Raw genomic sequence first — 18835 nt, forward strand, 5'->3', positions numbered from 1 at the left:
ATGGCATCTGGTCCCATCACTTCATGGCAAATAGACAGGGAAACAGTGGAAACAGTGGCAGACTTTATTTTTCTGGGCTCCAAAATCACTGCACATGGTGATTGCAGCCATGAAATTAAAAGATGCTTACTCCTTGGAAGGAAAGTTATGACTAACCTAGACAGCATATTAAAAAGCAGAGACATTAGTCAACAAAGGTCCATCTAGTCAAGGCTATAGTTCTTCCAGTGTATGGATGTGAGAGTTGGACTATAAAGAAAGCTGAGCACCAAAGAATTGATGCTTTTGAACTGTGGTGCTGGAGAAGACTCTTGAGAGTCCCCTGGACTGCAAGGAGATCCAACCAGTCCATCCTAAAGGAGATCAGTCCTGGGTGTTCATTGGAAGGACTGATGCTGAAGCTGAAACTCCAATACTTTGGCCACCTGATGCAAAGAGCTGACTCCTTTGAAAAGACCCTAATGCTGGGAAAGATTGGGGGCAGGAGGAGAAGGGGATGACAGCGGATGAGATGGTTGGATGGCATCACGGACTCAATGGACATGGGTTTGGGTGGACTCCGGGAGTTGGTGATGGACATGGAGGCTTGGTGTGCTGCGGTTCATGGGGTCACAAAGAGTCAGACACGACTGAGCAACTGAACTCACTGACTGACTGAATTTTGAAATGCTTAATGGCACACATCACATGTGAACAAACCACATTTCCAACACTCAGTAGTCACATGTGGCTAATGGTTAACATATTGGATAGCATGGCTCTAAATAGTTGCTAACAATTCTTTTTATTTTAAAAACCTTCTATTACTTTGCTGTCAAAATTTAATATATTAGCATCAGAATTAATAGTAAGTTCAGCACAAACATATGAAAACCATAGATTAAATGCTTTCAAGGAGCATCTACTTCCTGAGTAGGAACATTCCTACTCAGGAAAGGTTCATTAATTTCCTGTCTTATCTGGCATTTTTAAACTCCGGATGATTTTTCCCAACCCTGAACAATCATTAAGAAGTAAAGAAGGGCAATTATCTTCTGGATTCAACCCCATAGAGAGCAGATTACTTAATCTATCAAACTGTAAGCCTGTTAATAATTGCAAAGACCCCCATTTCATATTGTGTGATGCAGATTTGGCCTTAATCTAAAGCTTAGATCTTTATGTAATCATAAAAATCATAAGACTCTTTTGCAAATGAACAAACATCCAAAGTTACTATTACAATGATAAAGTCTATTTAATTTTTGCTTTGTTTCATGTAGCCCAAATGACTAACACTATCAGGGTTTTATATCAGTAAATCATAGCACAAGTGAATTAGTGTTCAATAATAAGATATCATTTTGTCAATTATTGGGAGTTTATTACTAGAAAAGCCATGTTCATTAAAACAGGTAATAATATCCAATAATATTTTCTTTTTTTTGAAATATTTTTTTGATGTGGCCCATCTTTAACATCTGTATTGAATTTGTTACAATACTGTTTTATGTTTTGGTTTTTTGGCCACGAGACAAGTGGAATCTTAGCTTCCCAACCAGAGATCAAACTCGTACCCACTGCAATGAAAGGTGAAGTCTTAACCACTGGACTGCAGGGACCCCCAATAATATTTTCTTAATGATAATTGAGAAAAAGAATTAAGCCATTAGCTGCGCAGTATCATTAATCATTTAGTCATTTAAAGGCTGGAGCAAAACCTACTTGCATCACAGGATAACTTTTAAATTATCAATTACACCTATGACAGATTCTTACAAGTTATTTATCTCCAGGTACAACTGTACATCATCTCAATCAGATTATGAGTTTGTTACACCAAACTTTACAAAAGTCATATAGATGTACTCTCTGACATTAGTATAATCTTCTGAAACTTCTCTTTCCTCCTCAAATTTATAATAATAGAACATTCGAGCGTTTCTGTATCATTGGGGCTTCCCAGATGGCACTGGTAAGTAAATACCCTGCCTGCCAATGCCAGAGAAGTAACAGATGAGGGTTCGACTCCTGAGTCAGGAAGATCCCCTGGAGGAGGGCATTTATTTAGCAAAATTCTTATTTAAAAAAAAAAGGTTGCTAATACAACATCTTATATGCTTTATGTAACAAGTGTTTCTGCAAATCTCTAAAATGTAATTCAACACTGTATAAAGAGAAAGCTGATGATACTAATTCATAGGTAGCAACCTAATAACAGTGATCCCTTAACAATGGGCATAACATACATTGTGTTTACAAGGATTTCCAAGGTGGTGCAGTGTAAAGAATCCACCTGCAATTCAGGAGATGCGGGTTTGATGCCTGGGTCGGGAAGATCCCTGGAGGAGGGAATGGCAATTCACTCCAGTATTCTTCCCTAGAGAAGACCATAGACAGAGGAGACTGGCAGGCTACAGTCTGCAAAGTCACAAGGAATCAGACACTACTGAGGGGCTGAGCATGCACACAGGCATATTGTGTTTATAAATTTGTCAGTAGGATAAAATCATGTTATTTGGAGTCAATTTCCTACATGATTTATACTGTTCAAGGAGCATTCAGCAGAGCCAGTCTGACACATAATATTGTCATGTCTGGAGGAAAAAAGATAAGCATTATTGCTATTCTGCAGTTACTGTAACTAATCCCACCAGGCAATTATCTTTTACATGTCAGTGGCCAATGAAGAAAGTAACAAAGGCAGAGTCAGAAAACCCTTAATGTTATGTGGTCCACTCCTGTACTGCCTGGCACTTTGGGGATGTGTAATGTCTGTTGTGTGAATGGCCATACAGCACATATACTATACAGTATATAGTATATATGTGTATAAACACTGCTCAGTTCAGTTCAGTTCAGTTGCTCAGTTGTATCTGATTCTTTGCGACCCCATGAACTGCAGCATGCCAGGCCTCCCTGTCCATCACCAACTCCTGGAGTTCACTCAAACTCACGTCCATTGAGTCGGTGATGCCATCCGGCCATCTGATCCTCTGTCGTCCCCTTCTCGTCCTGCCCCCAATCCCTCCCAGCATCAGAGTCTTTTCCAATGAGTCAACTCTTCACATGAGGTGGCCAAAGTACTGGAGTTTCACTTTTAGCATCATTCCTTCCAAAGAACACCCAGGGCTGATCTCCTCTAGAATGGACTGATTGGATCTCCTTGTAGTCCAAGGGACTGTCAAGAATCTTCTCCAACACCACAGTTCAAAAGCATTAAATCTTCAGCCCTCAGCTTTCTTCACAGTCCAACTCTCACATCCATACATGACTACTGGAAAAACCATAGCCTTGACTAGACAACCTTTGCTGGCAAAGTAATGTCTCTGCTTTTGAATATGCTATCTAGGTTGGTCATAACTTTCCTTCCAGGAGTAAGCGTCTTTTCATTTCATGCCTACAATCACCATGTGCAGTGATTTTGGAGCCCAAAAAAGTAAAGTCTGCCACTGTTTCCACTGTTTCCCCATCTATTTGCCATGAAGTGATGAGGCCGGATGCCATGATCTTCGTTTTCTGAATGTTGAGCTTTAAGCCAACTTGTTCACTCTCCTCTTTCACTTTCATCAAGAGTCTTTTTAGTTTCTCTTCACTTTCTGCCATAAGGGTGGGGTCATCTGCATATCTAAGGTTATTGATATTTCTCCCAGCAATCTTGATTCCAGCTGTGCTATAAACACTGTAGCTCGCATGCATTCTATCTATAAAGAAGCACACATATACACACAGTATATGAAGAGTATATCATGAGAAATGCTGGGCTGGAAGAAACACAAGCTGGAATCAAGATTGCCAGGAGAAATATCAATAACCTCAGATATGCAGGTGACATCACCCTATGGCAGAAAGTGAAGAGGAACTAAAAAGCCTCTTGATGAAAGTGAAAGAGGAGAGTGAACAAGTTGGCTTAAGGCTCAACATTCAGAAAACGAAGATCATGGCATCCGGTCCCATCACTCCATGGGAAATAGATGGGGAAACAGTAGAAACAGTGGCAGACTTTATTTTTGGGGTCTCCAAAATCACTGCAGATGGTGACTGCAGCCATGAAATTAAAAGATGCTTACTCCTTGGAAGAAAAATTATGACCAACCTAGATAGCATATTCAAAAGCAGAGACATTACTTTGCCGACTAAGGTCCGTCTAGTCAAGGCTATGGTTTTTCCAGTAGTCATGTATGGATGTGAGAGTTGGACTGTGAAGAAGCCTGAGCGCCGAAGAATTGATGCTTTTCAACTGTGGTGTTGGAGAAGACTCTTGAGAGTCCCTTGGACTGCAAGGAGATCCAACCAGTCCATTCTGAAGGAGATCAGCCCTGGGATTTCTTTGGAAGGAATGATGCTAAAGCTGAAACTCCAGTACTTTGGCCACCTCATGTGAAGAGTTGACTCATTGGAGAAGACTTTGATGCTGGGAGGGATTGGGGGCAGGAGGAGAAGGGGACGACAGAGGATGAGATGGCTGGATGGCATCACGGACTCGATGGACGTGACTCTGAGTGAACTCCGGGAGTTGGTGATGGACAGGGAGGCCTGGCGTGCTGCAATTCATGGGGTCGCAAAGAGTCGGACACGACTGAGCGACTGAACGGAACTGAACTGATATGTACTGTGTATGCATATTTCCTTTTTTTTTCTAACTAGAGAAATTTGTTGGTAAGAACTTTTAATCTGATTCTAAAGTCTGAATCTTAGCTCCCCGTTTGGGTGACATCAAAACTCAAGTCTTGTTCCTGTTTTCATTCATTAAGAACTCCATTCATTTATATTTAGGTAGCCAGCATACGATAAGCACAGGGCTGATACAAAAAGAAAAAGTATATCATGGAGACAAATACACAGACCAATCATTATTGTTTTATAAACAAAGGAATTGCTATTTGGGAGATTAAGAAATGTGCCCAAGGTAACCCAGCAAGAATCAAGGGTCAAATCTCAATCTAAATGTCTTCCAACTATTCCCAGAGCTGAGACACACCAAGAGCTGTAAAGGAAATGTGATGGTTAATTTTATGTGTCAACTTGGCTAAGCTGTGGTACACAGTTGCTTGATCAGACACTAGTTTAGATACTGTGGTGATAATATTTTGTAGATGTAATTAATATTCATATGCAGTTACCTTTAAGTAAAGGAGATTATCCTTAATAGTGTGGGTGGGGCTCATCCAATCAGTTGAAGATCTTAAGAGCAAAATTAGGTTTTCAAAGAAGGAATTTTGCCTCAACACTGTAACACAGAAATCCTGTCAGCCTGCCCTTCAGATTTCAGACTTAAGATTGCAACATCGACTCTGCCTGTGTTTCCGGCTTGCTGACCTGCACTACAGACTTTGGACTTGGCAGCCCCCACAACTGCATGAGCCAACTGTTTAAAATGTTTCTCTCTATGTATGATTTTATCCTACTGGCTTTTGTTTCTCTGGAGAACCCTCACTGATACAAGAAGTCATAGCTAAGTACAGAGGTTGGTGAAGCATCAAAGTATGGATGTCGATGCAGTTCATCAAAGTGGAATGACACAGATGAACCAAGGAATCAAGCGTAAAGCTTGGGTATTACAGCATTTAAGGGGCCAGTAAAAGATGAGGAGTCAAAAGTAAGAAGTGAGTCAAAGGAAAAGAGGATTTCATAAAAGAGGGAAGTAATCCTGCAGAAAGGCCCAACAGGAGAGCTGTGTATCTGTGTGTGCCAAGTCACTTCAGTTGTGTCTGACTCTTTGTGACCCTATGGACCATATCCCGCCAGACTCCTCTGTCCATGGGATTCTCCAGGCAAGAATACTGGAGTGGGTTGAAGGCTGAGTAGAGGCCCTAATATTTGGCAAATGGTAGGACAATGGTGAGGCCAGGGGTGGCAGCCAGGAGGAGCAACCTCACGTCCGAGGAGCTGTGGCTGCGCGGGTGCCGGAGGGCTGAGAGGAGCTACTCCACATTCAAGATCAGGAGGGGCAGCCGTGAGGAGATACCCGCCGCGTCCAAGGTTAAGGAGCAGTGGCTGCACTTTGCTGGAGCAGCCGTAAAGATATATTCCACGACCAAGGTAAGAGAAACCCAAGTAAGATGGTAGGTGTTGAGAGAGGGCAGACCCACTGAAACCATAATCACAGAACACTAGTCAATCTAATCACACTAGGACCACAACCTTGTCTAACTCAATGAAACTAAGCCATGCCCTGTGGGGCCACCCAAGACGGGCGGGTCATGATGGAGAGGTCTGACAGAATGTGGTCCACTGGAGAACGGAATGGCAAACCACTTCAGTATTCTTGCCTTGAGAACCCCATGAACAGTATGAAAAGGCAGAATGATAGGATACTAAAAGAGGAACTCCCTGGGTCTGTAGGTGCCCAATATGCTACGGGAGATCAGTGGAGAAATAACTCCAGAAAGAATGAAGGGATGGAGCCAAAACAAAAACAATACCCATTTGTGGATGTGGCTGGTGACAGAAGCAAGGTCCGATGCTGTAAAGAGCAATATTGCATAGGAACCTGGAATGTTAAGTCCATGAATCAGGCAAATTGGAAGTGGTCAAACAGGAAATGGCAAGAGTAAACGTCAACATTCTAGGAATCAGCGAACTAAAATGGACTGGAACGGGTGAATTTAACTCAGATGACCATTATATCTACTACTGTGGGCAGGAATCCCTCAGAAGAAATGGAATAGCCATCATCGTCAACAAGAGTCCAAAATGCAGTACCTGGATGCAATCTCAAAAACGACAGACTGATCTCTGTTCGTTCCCAAGGCAAACCATTCAATATCACAGTAATCCAAGCCTATGCCCCAACCAGTAACGCTGAAGAAGCTGAAGTCGAATGGGTCTCTGAAGACCTACAAGACCTTTTAGAACTAACAGCCAAAAAAGATGTCCTTTTCATTATAGGGGACTGGAATGCAAAAAGTAGGAAGTCAAGAAACACCTGGGTAACAGGCAAATTTGGCCTTGGAATGCAGAATGAAGCAGGGCAAAGGCTAATAGGGTTCTGCCAAGAGAACGTACTGGTCATAGCAAACACCCTCTTCCAACAACACAAGAGAAGACTCTACACATGGACATCACCAGATGGTCAACACCAAAATCAGACTGATTATATTCTCTGCAGCCAAAGATGGAGAAGCTCTGGGAGCTGACTATGGCTCAGATTATGAACTCCTTATTGCCAAATTCAGACTTAAACTGAAGACAGTAGGGAAAACCACTAGACCATTCAGGTATGACCTAAATCAAATCCCTTATGATTATACAGTGGAAGTGAGAAACAGATTTAAGGGACTAGATCTGATAGATAGAATGCCTGATGAACTATGGAATGAGGTTCATGACATTGTACAGGAGACAGGGATCAAGACCATCCCCATGGAAAAGAAATGCAAAAAAGTAAAATGGCTGTCTGGGGAGGCCTTAGAAATAGCTGTGAAAAGAAGAGAAGTGAAAAGCAAAGGAGAAAAAGAAAGATATAAGCATCTGAATGCAGAGCTCCAAAGAATAGCAAAGAGAGATAAAAAAGCCTTCTTCAGCGATCAATGCAAAGAAATAGAGGAAAAGAACAGAATGGGAAAGACTAGAAATCTCTTCAAGAAAATTAGAGATATCAAGGGAACATTTCATGCAAAGATCAGCTCGATAAAGGACAGAAATGGTAGGGACCTAACAGAAGCAGAAGATATTAAGAGGTGGCAAGAATTCCCCAGAAGAACTGTACAAAAAAGATCTTCATGACCCAGATAATCATGATGGTGTGATCACTCACCTACAGCCAGACATCTTGGAATGTGAAGTCAAGTGGGCCTTAGAAAGCATCACTATGAACAAAGCTAGTGGAGGTGATGGAATTCCAGTTGAGCTATTTCAAATCCTCAAAGATGATGCTGTGAAAGTGCTGCACTCAATATGCCAGCAAATTTGGAAAACTTAGCAGTGGCCACAGGACTGGAAAAGGTCAGTTTTCATTCCAATCCCAAAGAAAGGCAATGCCAAGGAATGTTCAAACTACCGCACAGTTGCACTCATCTCACATGCTAGCAAAGTAATGCTCAAAATTCTCCAAGCCAGGCTTCAGCAATATGTGCACCATGAACTTCCAGATGTTCAGGCTGGTTAGAAAAGGCAGAGGAACCAGAGATCAAATTGCCAATGTCCGCTGGATCATGGAAAGCAACAGAGTTCCAGAAAAACATCTATTTCTGCTTTATTGACTATGCCAAAGCCTTTGACTGTGTGGATCACAATAAACTGTGGAAAATTTTGAAAGAGATGGGAATACCAGACCACCTGACCTGCTTCTTGAGAAACCTATATGTAGGTCAGGAAGCAACAGTTAGAACTGGACATGGGGTAACAGACTGATTCCAAATAGGAAAAGGAGTACGTCAAGGCTGTATATTGTCATCCTGCTTATTTAACTTCTATGCGGAGTACATCATGAGAAATGCTGGGCTGGAAGAAGCACAAGCTGGAATCAAGATTGCTGGGAGAAATATCAATAACCTCAGATATGCAGATGACACCACCCTTATGGCAGAAAGGGAAGAGGAACTAAAAAGCCTCTTGATGAAAGTGAAAGAGGAGAGTGAACAAGTTGGCTTAAAGCTCAACAATCAGAAAACGAAGATCATGGCATCTGGTCCCATCACTTCATGGCAAATAGATGGGGAAACAGTAGAAACAGTGGCAGACTTTATTTTTGGGGGCTCCAAAATCACTGCACATGGTGATTGTAGGCATGAAATGAAAAGACGCTTACTCCTGGAAGGAAACTTATACCAACCTAGATAGCATATTAAAAAGCAGAGACATTACTTTGCCAACAAAGGTCCGTCTAGTCAAGGCTATGGTTTTTCCAGTAGTCATGTATGGATGTGAGAGTTGGAGTGTGAAGAAAGCTGAGGGCTAAAGAATTGATGCTTTTGAACTGTGGTGTTGGAGAAGACTCTTGAGAGTCCCTTGGACTGCAAGGAGATCCAACCAGTCCATTCTAAAAGAGATCAGTCCTGGGTGTTCATTGGAAGGACTGATGCTAAGCCTGAAACTCCAGTACTCTGGCCACCTCATGCAAAGAGTTGACTCATTGGAAAAGCCCCTGATGTTGGGAGGGATTGGGAGCAGAAGAAGGGGACGACAGAGGATGAGATGGCTGGATGGTGTCACCGACTCGATGGACGTGAGTTTGAGTGAACTCAGGGAGCTGGTGATGGACAGGGAGGCCTGGCATGCTGCGATTCATGGGGTTGCAAAGAGTCGGACACGACTGAGCGGCTGAAATGAACTGAACTGAACAGAGGACAATGGTGACCATGGTCAGGACAGTTGTAATGATGGTTGGGATGGAAATCATACTATATTCATTGATTACCTACCAGTAAGGAAAAGGGTAAAAAGTGGAAAAAGTTTGGCAATTGAGGAAAGGAAGAAAATAATGGCTCATAAAGGAAGGCAAAGTAGAGGGGAAGATTATTTTAGATGAGCCAGAGACTTGCAAGTTGAGGGAGACAGACTACTGGAGAAAATAAAGGTAGATGGCAACTGTTGAGAAATGAAGTTCCTAAAGCCATGGAACATCCTAGAATATGGGCTCTAGACCCCAGGGGTAGAGGATGACACTAATCAGAAGTGAAAAGCTCTTTGTCTAAAACAAGCAGTGTATAGATATGACATTGGGGCTCCATGCCTTTATTTATCCTTTATTTTCTCAGGAAAATTTAGAGGTGAGGTTATCATTGAGAGTCTTGATTAAATAATATGTGTCTAGTACTATGTTCTTAGTCACTCAGTCATGCCCGACTCTTTGTGACCCCATGAACAGAGCAGCCTGGTAGGCTACAGTCCATGGGGATTCTCCAGGCAAGAATGCTGGAGTGGGTTGCCATGCCCTCTTCCAGGGGATCTTCCCAACCCAGGGATCAAACCTAGGTCTCCAGCATTGCAGGCAGATTCTTTATCATTTGCGCCACTAGGGAAACCCAGTCTAGTACTATAAGGGATTCAAAGAAGCATGAGACCCATTTGTTACCAGTCTACTTGTTCGGCTAATATGACCTAGTACATATTTAGTCACTGAAAAGAGCTTTTTTATCCATTCCTAGAGTTAAAGTATTACTAATATGGGGTTATACAATCTATTGTGGGAAACCTTTAGCAAAATACGCCCATTTCTGTCAAGAATTAGTAAAAATTACTATTGGTCCTCTGCTTTTCATCATTTGTAGAAATTTTTAAATAGAAGCTTGAAAATAAGATTTCCAGTACATGGTTTGGGGCTTCCCTGGTGGTTCAGTGGTAAAGAATCTACCTGCCAATGCATGAGACACGGGTTTGATCCCAGGGTTGGGAAGATCCCCTGGAAAAGGGAATGGCAACTCACTCCAGTATTCTTGCCTGGAGAATCCCATGGACAGAGCAGTCTGGCAGGCTACAGTCCACGTGGTTGTAAAAGAGTCAGACACAACTTACCGACTAAGCAAGAACACACAGTTTAGTTATAATTCCAATTAAAAAATAACTATGTGGTCTTAGTGTCTATATGAAGAGATCACTATTACATATAAAAGCATGATAAAATAGCACAGTATTCTTTGATCTTACCATGTTCAAACATTTAGAAGACTACATTTGAGACTAATGATCAATAAGACTTCTTCTTTACTATTTTCACAACTGTGAATGTAAAGCTATTAGACAAATAATATGTAACAGTTTTTCCTTAAAACAGAAAGGAATTTGAACATTTTCTCACATTCTGTGACACTGTGAGATGGGTGGTTAGAGGCTAAAATCTTTACGTTTTCCAGTGATGCATTAACTGAACCAAAAGGACAACTTTACTCATTTCAAAATGTTTTATTATAACAGCAATCTTCGAAGGCAAACACAAAAGATTCTTCCATGCTTAGATTTTAAAACATAAATAACCAATTTAATGCATCACTAATAATGTACAATAGATGTCTTCTTGTAGTACCAATTCAAATAAGAGACTGATGTAATCTGCCAGATACTTCAAAGTAACTAATTCGCTAATAAGAAAACACTTCTATTGTGCAAAATTCCCTACTAAAAAAAACTGCAGAAACCTTCCTAGTTGGATATTTACTAGATAGAAGTGTTGAAGTCTCATTAAAAATGCTATTTAATAAAAAAAATAGGACTAAGTACTTTAGGTCTTAAAAATGTATCTTAGGCTTTTAAATGGAAATATATCTTTATTCAAAGAAAATAGATATTAATGGCAAAGTATGACCTCTTTTAGAACTGTGTATTTATATTCAATGCATTTATGTCTTCAAATTTTAAATATCTATTACATCTGTTGCTATTATGTTATATACTCTATATACACACACTCCAGGTATATTATCTATGAAAATAGTATAGTAGTACACTTCACTTTTCTATAAATCTTCCCCAGCAAGAATAGGTAAAACATTTCCCAGATTCTAAACTTCTGAAGGTAAAGACTTAGGTCAGTTTCCTGATCATATTGTATTATACTGTTTAATGTAGTTTTCCAGAGGAAGAAACCTTAGACTTCTGCCTTTTTTCTCTCTTACCTATCATGGAATCCATAATTTCAGCCTTAATAGGAAAAAAAAAAAAGCTGTACAAAATTCAACAAGTATTTCCCAAGCATGTTTAATAAGATTATTGTTCGTTGACAAAGGCCATTTGCAATTTGTCTTTTGGCCTACAAATGTCAAGCAAAATATAAATGTAAACTAAGACATGTTCACTTATCTGTTGTTTCTTCTCCAGAAGCAACTAATCCTGGGAAAGTACCTCTTATTCCACAAAGGAACAAGAAAGAAGGAGTTTCCATTTCTACAGTCAGTGAAAGAAGGGTGTTCAGAAGTGGCCCACAGGAGATGACTCTTCAGGCTCCTTTCAATGGTATTCAAAAGACCCAGGAACTAATTCTTTGCTTTTTTTATGGCTAATGATAGAGGGACAGAAGTAACACCTATTGTGTTACCAGCAGAAGTAACATCCTACTGTTACACTAGGATTTTCCTCCACCACACACTAGATATTTTAGGACTTATGCTCTTAATGAAAGAAAAACCTAAATCATTTGAGCCATATAATAATAAATTATATTATCAGGGGAAGCATTATATTATTTATTCCACAGAATTTTAGAACTAGAAAAAAAGATATTTCTTGAATTTGCTGAATTATTTGTGGCTTAATACTAATGGCTGGGTATGCCCTATGCCAGTACATTAGCCATGATTGGTTTTCATGTTTGCAAATTTTCCTGACTTCTCATGACCTGCTGGATGAGATCCAAATTCTTTGTCCTGGCATCCAAGACACTTAACAGTCTGATCTCTGTCTCTCTAGCCCCTGTCCTCACTAAGATCTGAAGACCAATGTTACACTTCAACTAAAGGGTTCTGCCCCCCAAACGAGCCTCCCCCGTCCCTGCCAGTGCCTGGGCTCCTGCTAGCCCAGCTGCCACACCAAATACCTTTTATTAAATGCCTTATTTCTCTATTGTTTATTGGGAAACCTGATCTATCCTCCTTTTCTAGAGGAGGCCACCTTCTGCATAAAATTGTCTTAGTCAAAATCATCCTTAAGGATCCCCCAGATTTCTTAAACATTTTGCTGATGTTTCTCATAGGTCCATTGTCTTTAATTTGCATTATAGATCTTCTTGTCATCACGGTAATCAGTCTTTAGGGGCAGCATCCATTTCTCCTACACACCTTGAGACACACATCACCACACTGCTTGGATGCGTCAGACATTCAGTAAAGGTTTATGGAGTGAATTAACTTTTATGTAATCATAATCTTTTATTCTGGATTTATTCTTACATGAGCAGTCACTGTAAAACCAGAGGCAAAAACCATCACTGCCTATAATCTCCTTTCAAAAGCAAACAATAGAAATGATGAATCTCTCAATTATAAATTCAATTGAAGGTGAGACTAGAGATCAGCCTCATTCATAAAATGAGACAGTAGAAGCCCATAACAATACTGACAACCAGGGACTAAGCAAGGGGCCCTGAATGATAGGTTTCCTCGTAACTGTGAAAAAGATATACTGCATATCAAAGCGTGCATGGGACATACCATTTGATGTAAAACAGGAATGAATACATAGTACACTGAAGTGGTTGATAATGAAGTTTTGCCGAATATATTCTTTCCTACGCTATTGAAGTGGTCAAATTTTAAAACCTCTAAATCAATGAGGCTTAAAGTAATAGCAAGGCTCATTTCCTGGGATGATACATGATTCTCTGTTCAGAGTTCTGTCATCTGCATAAATTGAGAAGCTTGTAATGAAAGGATTAATAAAATCGGGTTTTCTTTCACAGAACTGGTTGAAACAGTGAATCACAATTGGAAAGTTACTCATCTAAAACAACAACAAAACATCTAAGCTCCTTGCCTCTGGTTTAAAACACAAGAGTGCTTTTTTTTTTTTTTTGGCACATAGAGATATTGAATAAATATTTGTTGAATGGATGAATAGATGACTGGTTGCTTTTTAAAATCAGAATATTAAATGCGAACACTGTGACTAGTGATGCAATGCTAATATCTAAGCATGTACTTTAAAGGAAGAAACTAAAAACTGGCTTCTTGGGTGCAATTTGAGAAATGCTCCCCCAATTTTATACTATTTCTGCTTCTGTGGAACTACAGCTCCAGGGGAACTCCATTGCTCTTTGTGATTCTGGCCTGAGCTTACAAACTTTAGTGTGGGGGAGTCCGTTTCTGTTAGAATAAAAGCAATGGTCTGTTGCCTTTTTAAATATGTCTGGATACAAGAAGGACAAAGTAAAAACATATATGAAAAGAAAAAAACAATACCTAAAAGAGGAGAAATCACTAGCAGTGTCAGTGTTGAAAATAAAAGTGGATCATTATTTGCCGACTCTAACAAAGGAAATCTTTTGAATAGCACAGTTTAAACTGCTGTTTTGTCTCAGGCTATTCTGAAGCATATCCTAAGTCCTATGAAATTAATGAAACCTCCAGAAACTTTTGAATTCATGCAAGAGAGAAATGCAACCTACAGTGATAGACATTGGTTGAAAAAGGACTTCTGAGAGCTTCCTACAAGCTACTACTAGATATAGAAGCTTACTTAAAATAGAACTGGTCGTTTAGCTGAGGGTTTTTTAATAGTATTTTCCAAAGACCTATGTAGAGCACAGGAAACTGTGCTCAGAGTTATGTGGCAGCCTGGATGGGAGGGGAGTTTGGGGGAGAATGGATCTATGTATATGTATGGCTCAGTCCCTTTGCTGTTCACCTGAAATCATCACAACATTGTTTGTTAATCGGCTACATCTCAACAGAAAATTTAAAAAAAAAAATTAAAGATAGCATTTCCCAAGAACTTGAGGGACAAGACTGTGAATGACCACAGTCATTTTGTCTTTGTATTTCATATAAATAGTTGAGTATTTTGTGTGTATCCCCAAACATTCATAACTGTTTCCTGCCAAAAATCAACACAAGGTGTATCTTCACCCTCCACTTCACAGGAAACTTCAGGATTACACAGACTATGTATTTCAAATGTATAGAGGGTTTGATTTTTTCAAAATGACGGTTTTTAAGGACACACCACTTAGGAAGGAATGGCAAAGCTGGGTGTAGAAGCCCTGCTGTTTTCTCTCTCTCCAGCAGCTTACTTTTGCCACCTAGTGGGGGAGGCAGTTTCCTAGTTACGTTTGTGTTTTGCAGGACTCTAAGAGCAAAGGTGAGCTTCTTGGTAGAATATAATCAAACATACTTCAGTATGATCAAACATACTTCTCTTTCATATTGGGGATTTTAGAAAGTTCGGTGCATGCTAAGTTACCTGAGTCATGCCCGACTCTGCGACCCCATGGACTGTAACCCTCCAGGCTCCTTGGTCAATGGGATTCTCCAGACAAGAATACTGGAGCGGGTTGCCATGCTCTCCTGGGGATCTTCCCAACCCAAGGATCGAACCCATATCTCTTTTGTCTTCTGCATTGGGAGGTGGGTTCTTTACCACTAGTGCTACCTTGGGAAGCCCAGAAAGTTTGGGAATAACCATAAATAATTTCTCCAGATTGTCTGTCCCATATGCACTGATTTTCTTTTGAGCGGTCAGTTTTTACTACAATGATCAACCTAGAGGAGGCAAGGCAAAATAAAGCCTCCTTATATACACGTATTGTTTTAACTCTAAAAGCACTGACCTCTTCCTGGTTTCCAATCATTCTCCATCCTTCTACCTCGTAGGACTTCAAAAAGCTTCACAAAGTCTATACTTTTGCTCACTTCTGGTTTTTTTTTTCCCCATGTTTCCCTCATTTCCCCCTTTTTTTTTTTAAGCAATTTAAAAAATTTATCTTGGGCTGTGCTGGGTGTTCACTGTCACACAGGGTACTCCAGTTGGGGTGCGTGAGCTTCTCCTGTTGCAGAGCATGGGCTGTAGGGCACTCAGGCTCCAGTAGTTGTGCCCACTGGGCTCATCAGTTGTGACTCCTGGGCCCTAGAGCACAGGCTCAATAGTTTAGTGCACAGGCTTAGCTGCTCCACAACATGTGGGATCTTCCCAGAGCAGGGATCGAACCCATGTCTCCTGCACTGGCAGGGGGATTCTCTACCAAGGAAGCCCCTCATTCCTATTTTACATACTTAGGTGGGGGCCAAATCGATGTCTTAATCCCTAATTTCTCATTGTGGTTCTAATCTCAAATCTTCAGTTATCTACTGAATATCATCCCTGGAAATGACACTGAATATGTAGAAAAAAAACCTGCCGTCATCCTTCAGAAGAATCAAAGAATGGGCTTTCCTTTAGAGCCAGTGTGGCAGACTTAATCAGAGCTAGGCAGCAGTACCAGGGGTTAAAAATGGCAGAAATAAATTTTTTTTCAAGTGTGTGAAAATTAATGAAAAAAGTTAGGCAAAAGGAACAGTCAGGATCAGTTTACTGGGCAGGGTAGGAGGAAACATGATGAACATGAGTTTGGTGGAGCAATATAAATGAGCAGGAATTGAGGTCAGGAACATAGGAAATTTAAAACAAAGAAAACTGGAAATAAAAGGACAGAGTTTGGAAAACTATCACAGCTCAAGCCTTCAGGCTTAGGTACATGCAAGGACTAAGAGGGTGAGGACCAGCAGATTAGTGGGGTCTCAGACCTGGAAGAATGTGGTGATAAGGTATCCCCCACCCCTACCCCAAGCCCAACTGCCATGGAGGCTTCTGGAGAGCTTCAAGAGTTCCTGACCCAAATAAGTGACTGCTTACCAAAACTGCCATGATCATGAAAGGCACTTTAATCCTCTTGGTCTCTGAGGCTTCGAAGGTGTTTTTTTTTTTTTTAAACTCATTTATTAAGATGGGGCTTCCAGGTGGCATAGTGGTAAAGATCCCATCTGTCAATGCAGGAGGTGCAGGAGACATGGGTTTAATTTCTGGGTTGAGAAGATCCCCTAGAGAAGGAAATGGCAACCCACTCCAGTATTCTTGTCTGGGAAATCCCATGGACAGAGGAGCCTGGAGGGCTACAGTCCATGAGGTTGCAAAACAGTTAGACATGACTTAGCACCAAAAAAACAAACACGAATTAAGATATAATTATATATACCACAAAGTTCATCTCATGTGAGTAGTTTCAGTAAGCTTAGAAAGTTGTAGAAACATCACCACAATCTAGTCCTAGCCACTGGACCACCAGGAAATTCTCCATGTAGCATGTTTTGGAGGTTTGTCTTTGTTACGATGTGTATCAGGTCTGATTCTTGACCCAGGACCCATGGAGTCAGAAAGAATCAGACGATGGAATACTATTTAGCAATAAAGAATGAACACTGTAACAAAGACAAACCTCAAAAACATGCCACATGGGATTTTCCAGGCAAGAATACTGGACTGGGTTGCCATTTTCTATTCCAGGGATCTTCCCAACTAGGCACAGAACTGATGTCTCCTGCATCTCCTACACTGGCAGGTGGATTCTTTACCATTAAGCCATCTGGGAAGCCCACATGGCTATATCACATTTTGCTTATTCTTTCTTCAGTTGGCGGGCATTCAGATGGTTCCCAGTTTTTTTGGCCATTTTGAATACTCACTGATGCTGTGAATATTCACATATACATCTTTGTGAAAACATATGTTGCGGGGTCGGGGGCAGATGTAGGAGTGGAATTGTCGGATCATATTGTAAATTTGTTTAACTTTTTAAAAAATTGCCAAATTGTCTTCCAAAGTGGCTGTTCAATTTTCTATTCCCACCAGCAATCTGTGAAGGTTTTGGTTTCTCCCTATCCTTGCCAGTACTTGTTATTGCCTGCCTTTTTTAGCAAAATCTTCTTAGTGAATATGAAGTGGTATCTCACTGCAGTCTTATATTCCCCTAAGGGCTAATGACACTGAGTATAGTCTCAGGAATTTATTAGTCAGTTGTATATTTTCTTTGATGAACTGTCTATACATATGATTTAATAACTTTAATTGAGTTGCTTTCTTATTACATTATAAGAGCTCTTTGTATATCTGAGATACAATTCATATTTCCACATGATTTGTTAATATATTCGTCACAAGTTGGTGGCTTGTGTTTTCATTTTCTTAATGGTGTCTTTTGAAGCACAAAAGTTTTAAGTTTTGATAAAGTCCAATTTACCAATTTCTCCTATTATGGGTTGTGCTTTTGTTTTTGACTGTGCTAGGTCTTCACTGCTGTATGACTCCTTTCATTAGTTGCGGTAAGCAGGGATTACTCTCTATTATATAGAGGTGGTATGTGGGCTTCTCCTGTTTCAGAACATGGGTTCAGGGTGCACAGTCTTCAGCAGCTGTGGCTCATGGGCTCAGAGTCGTGGCCCACAGGCTTAGTTGCCTCACGGCATGTGGAAATCTTCCCAGGCCAGGGATCAAACCCATGTACCCTGCACTGGCAGGCAGATTCTTAACCACTGGACCACCAGGGAAATCCTGGATTGTGCTTTTGATGATGAATCTAAGAAGTGTTGGCCTAACCCAAGCTCAAGCCAAGTTTCTCCCATGATTCTTTCCGAAGTTTTATAGTTTTTGGCTTTAAGTCTATTCTCCAAGTTAACTTTTATATATGGCTGAGATAAGAATCTAAAGTATTGTTTTTAATATGGATATTTAACTTTCCTAGTACCATTTGTTGAAAAGACTATCCTTCCTCCATTTAATTTCCTTGGCATTTTTGTTGAAATTGAATGAACATAAATTATAAAGTCTCATTTCTGGACTATTCCATTTTATTCTGTTCCATTAATCTATATGCCTATCCTTAAGCCACTAACTTGAATAATGTGGCTTTATAGTTAAATGTGAATCAGTAGTGTAAGCCTTCCAGGTTTTTTTTTTCTTTTCAAAAATGTTGTAACTACTCTGAGTTCTTTGCATTTCCATATAAACTTTAGGATCAGTCAATCAATTTCTACTTAAAAAAGCCTGCTGGAATTTTGTTAGCAACTGCATTGCATCTATAGGTCAATCTGGGGAATTTCCAACTTAACAATAATGTCTTATATTCCATGAAAACTGAATGCCTCTCATGTAATATTTGCTGCTGCTGTTTAGTTGCTAAGTCATGTTCAACTCGTTGTGACCCCATGGACTGTAGCTCACTAGGTTCCTCCATCAGTGGGATTTCCTAGGCAAGAATACTGGAGTGGGTTGCCAATTTCTTCTCCAGAGGATTGTCCTGACTCAGAGATCGAACCTGCATCTCCTGCTTGACACTAAGATTCTTTATCACTGAGCCATCTTAGATCCTTAATTTCTCTCAGCAATGTTTTATAGTGTGAAGTCAACATCTCTTTGGTTAAATTGATTCCTAAGCATTTTCTACCTGATGCTATTA

At 40.3% G+C, this 18835-nt stretch overlaps 1 protein-coding gene across 47 annotated transcripts in view; it reads right to left on the reverse strand.

Moving 5' to 3' along the window:
* STAU2 (staufen double-stranded RNA binding protein 2) overlaps nucleotides 1–18835 on the reverse strand; it is a 310852-nt gene that overhangs the window by 89973 nt on the left and 202044 nt on the right. For 4 of the 47 annotated variants that reach the window (XR_011259016.1, XR_011259014.1, XR_011259011.1 and 1 more), the window contains one exon: nucleotides 15900–16367. The exons of the other annotated variants lie outside the window; for them this stretch is intronic. The gene's annotated coding sequence lies outside the window, so the exon portion shown is untranslated. Of the gene's footprint in view, nucleotides 1–15899; nucleotides 16368–18835 lie in introns of those variants that run through there. 47 annotated transcript variants of the gene reach the window in all.

This window comes from Ovis canadensis, chromosome 9 (assembly GCF_042477335.2).
Source record: "Ovis canadensis isolate MfBH-ARS-UI-01 breed Bighorn chromosome 9, ARS-UI_OviCan_v2, whole genome shotgun sequence".
In the NCBI taxonomy this organism is placed as follows: Eukaryota; Metazoa; Chordata; class Mammalia; order Artiodactyla; family Bovidae; genus Ovis; species Ovis canadensis.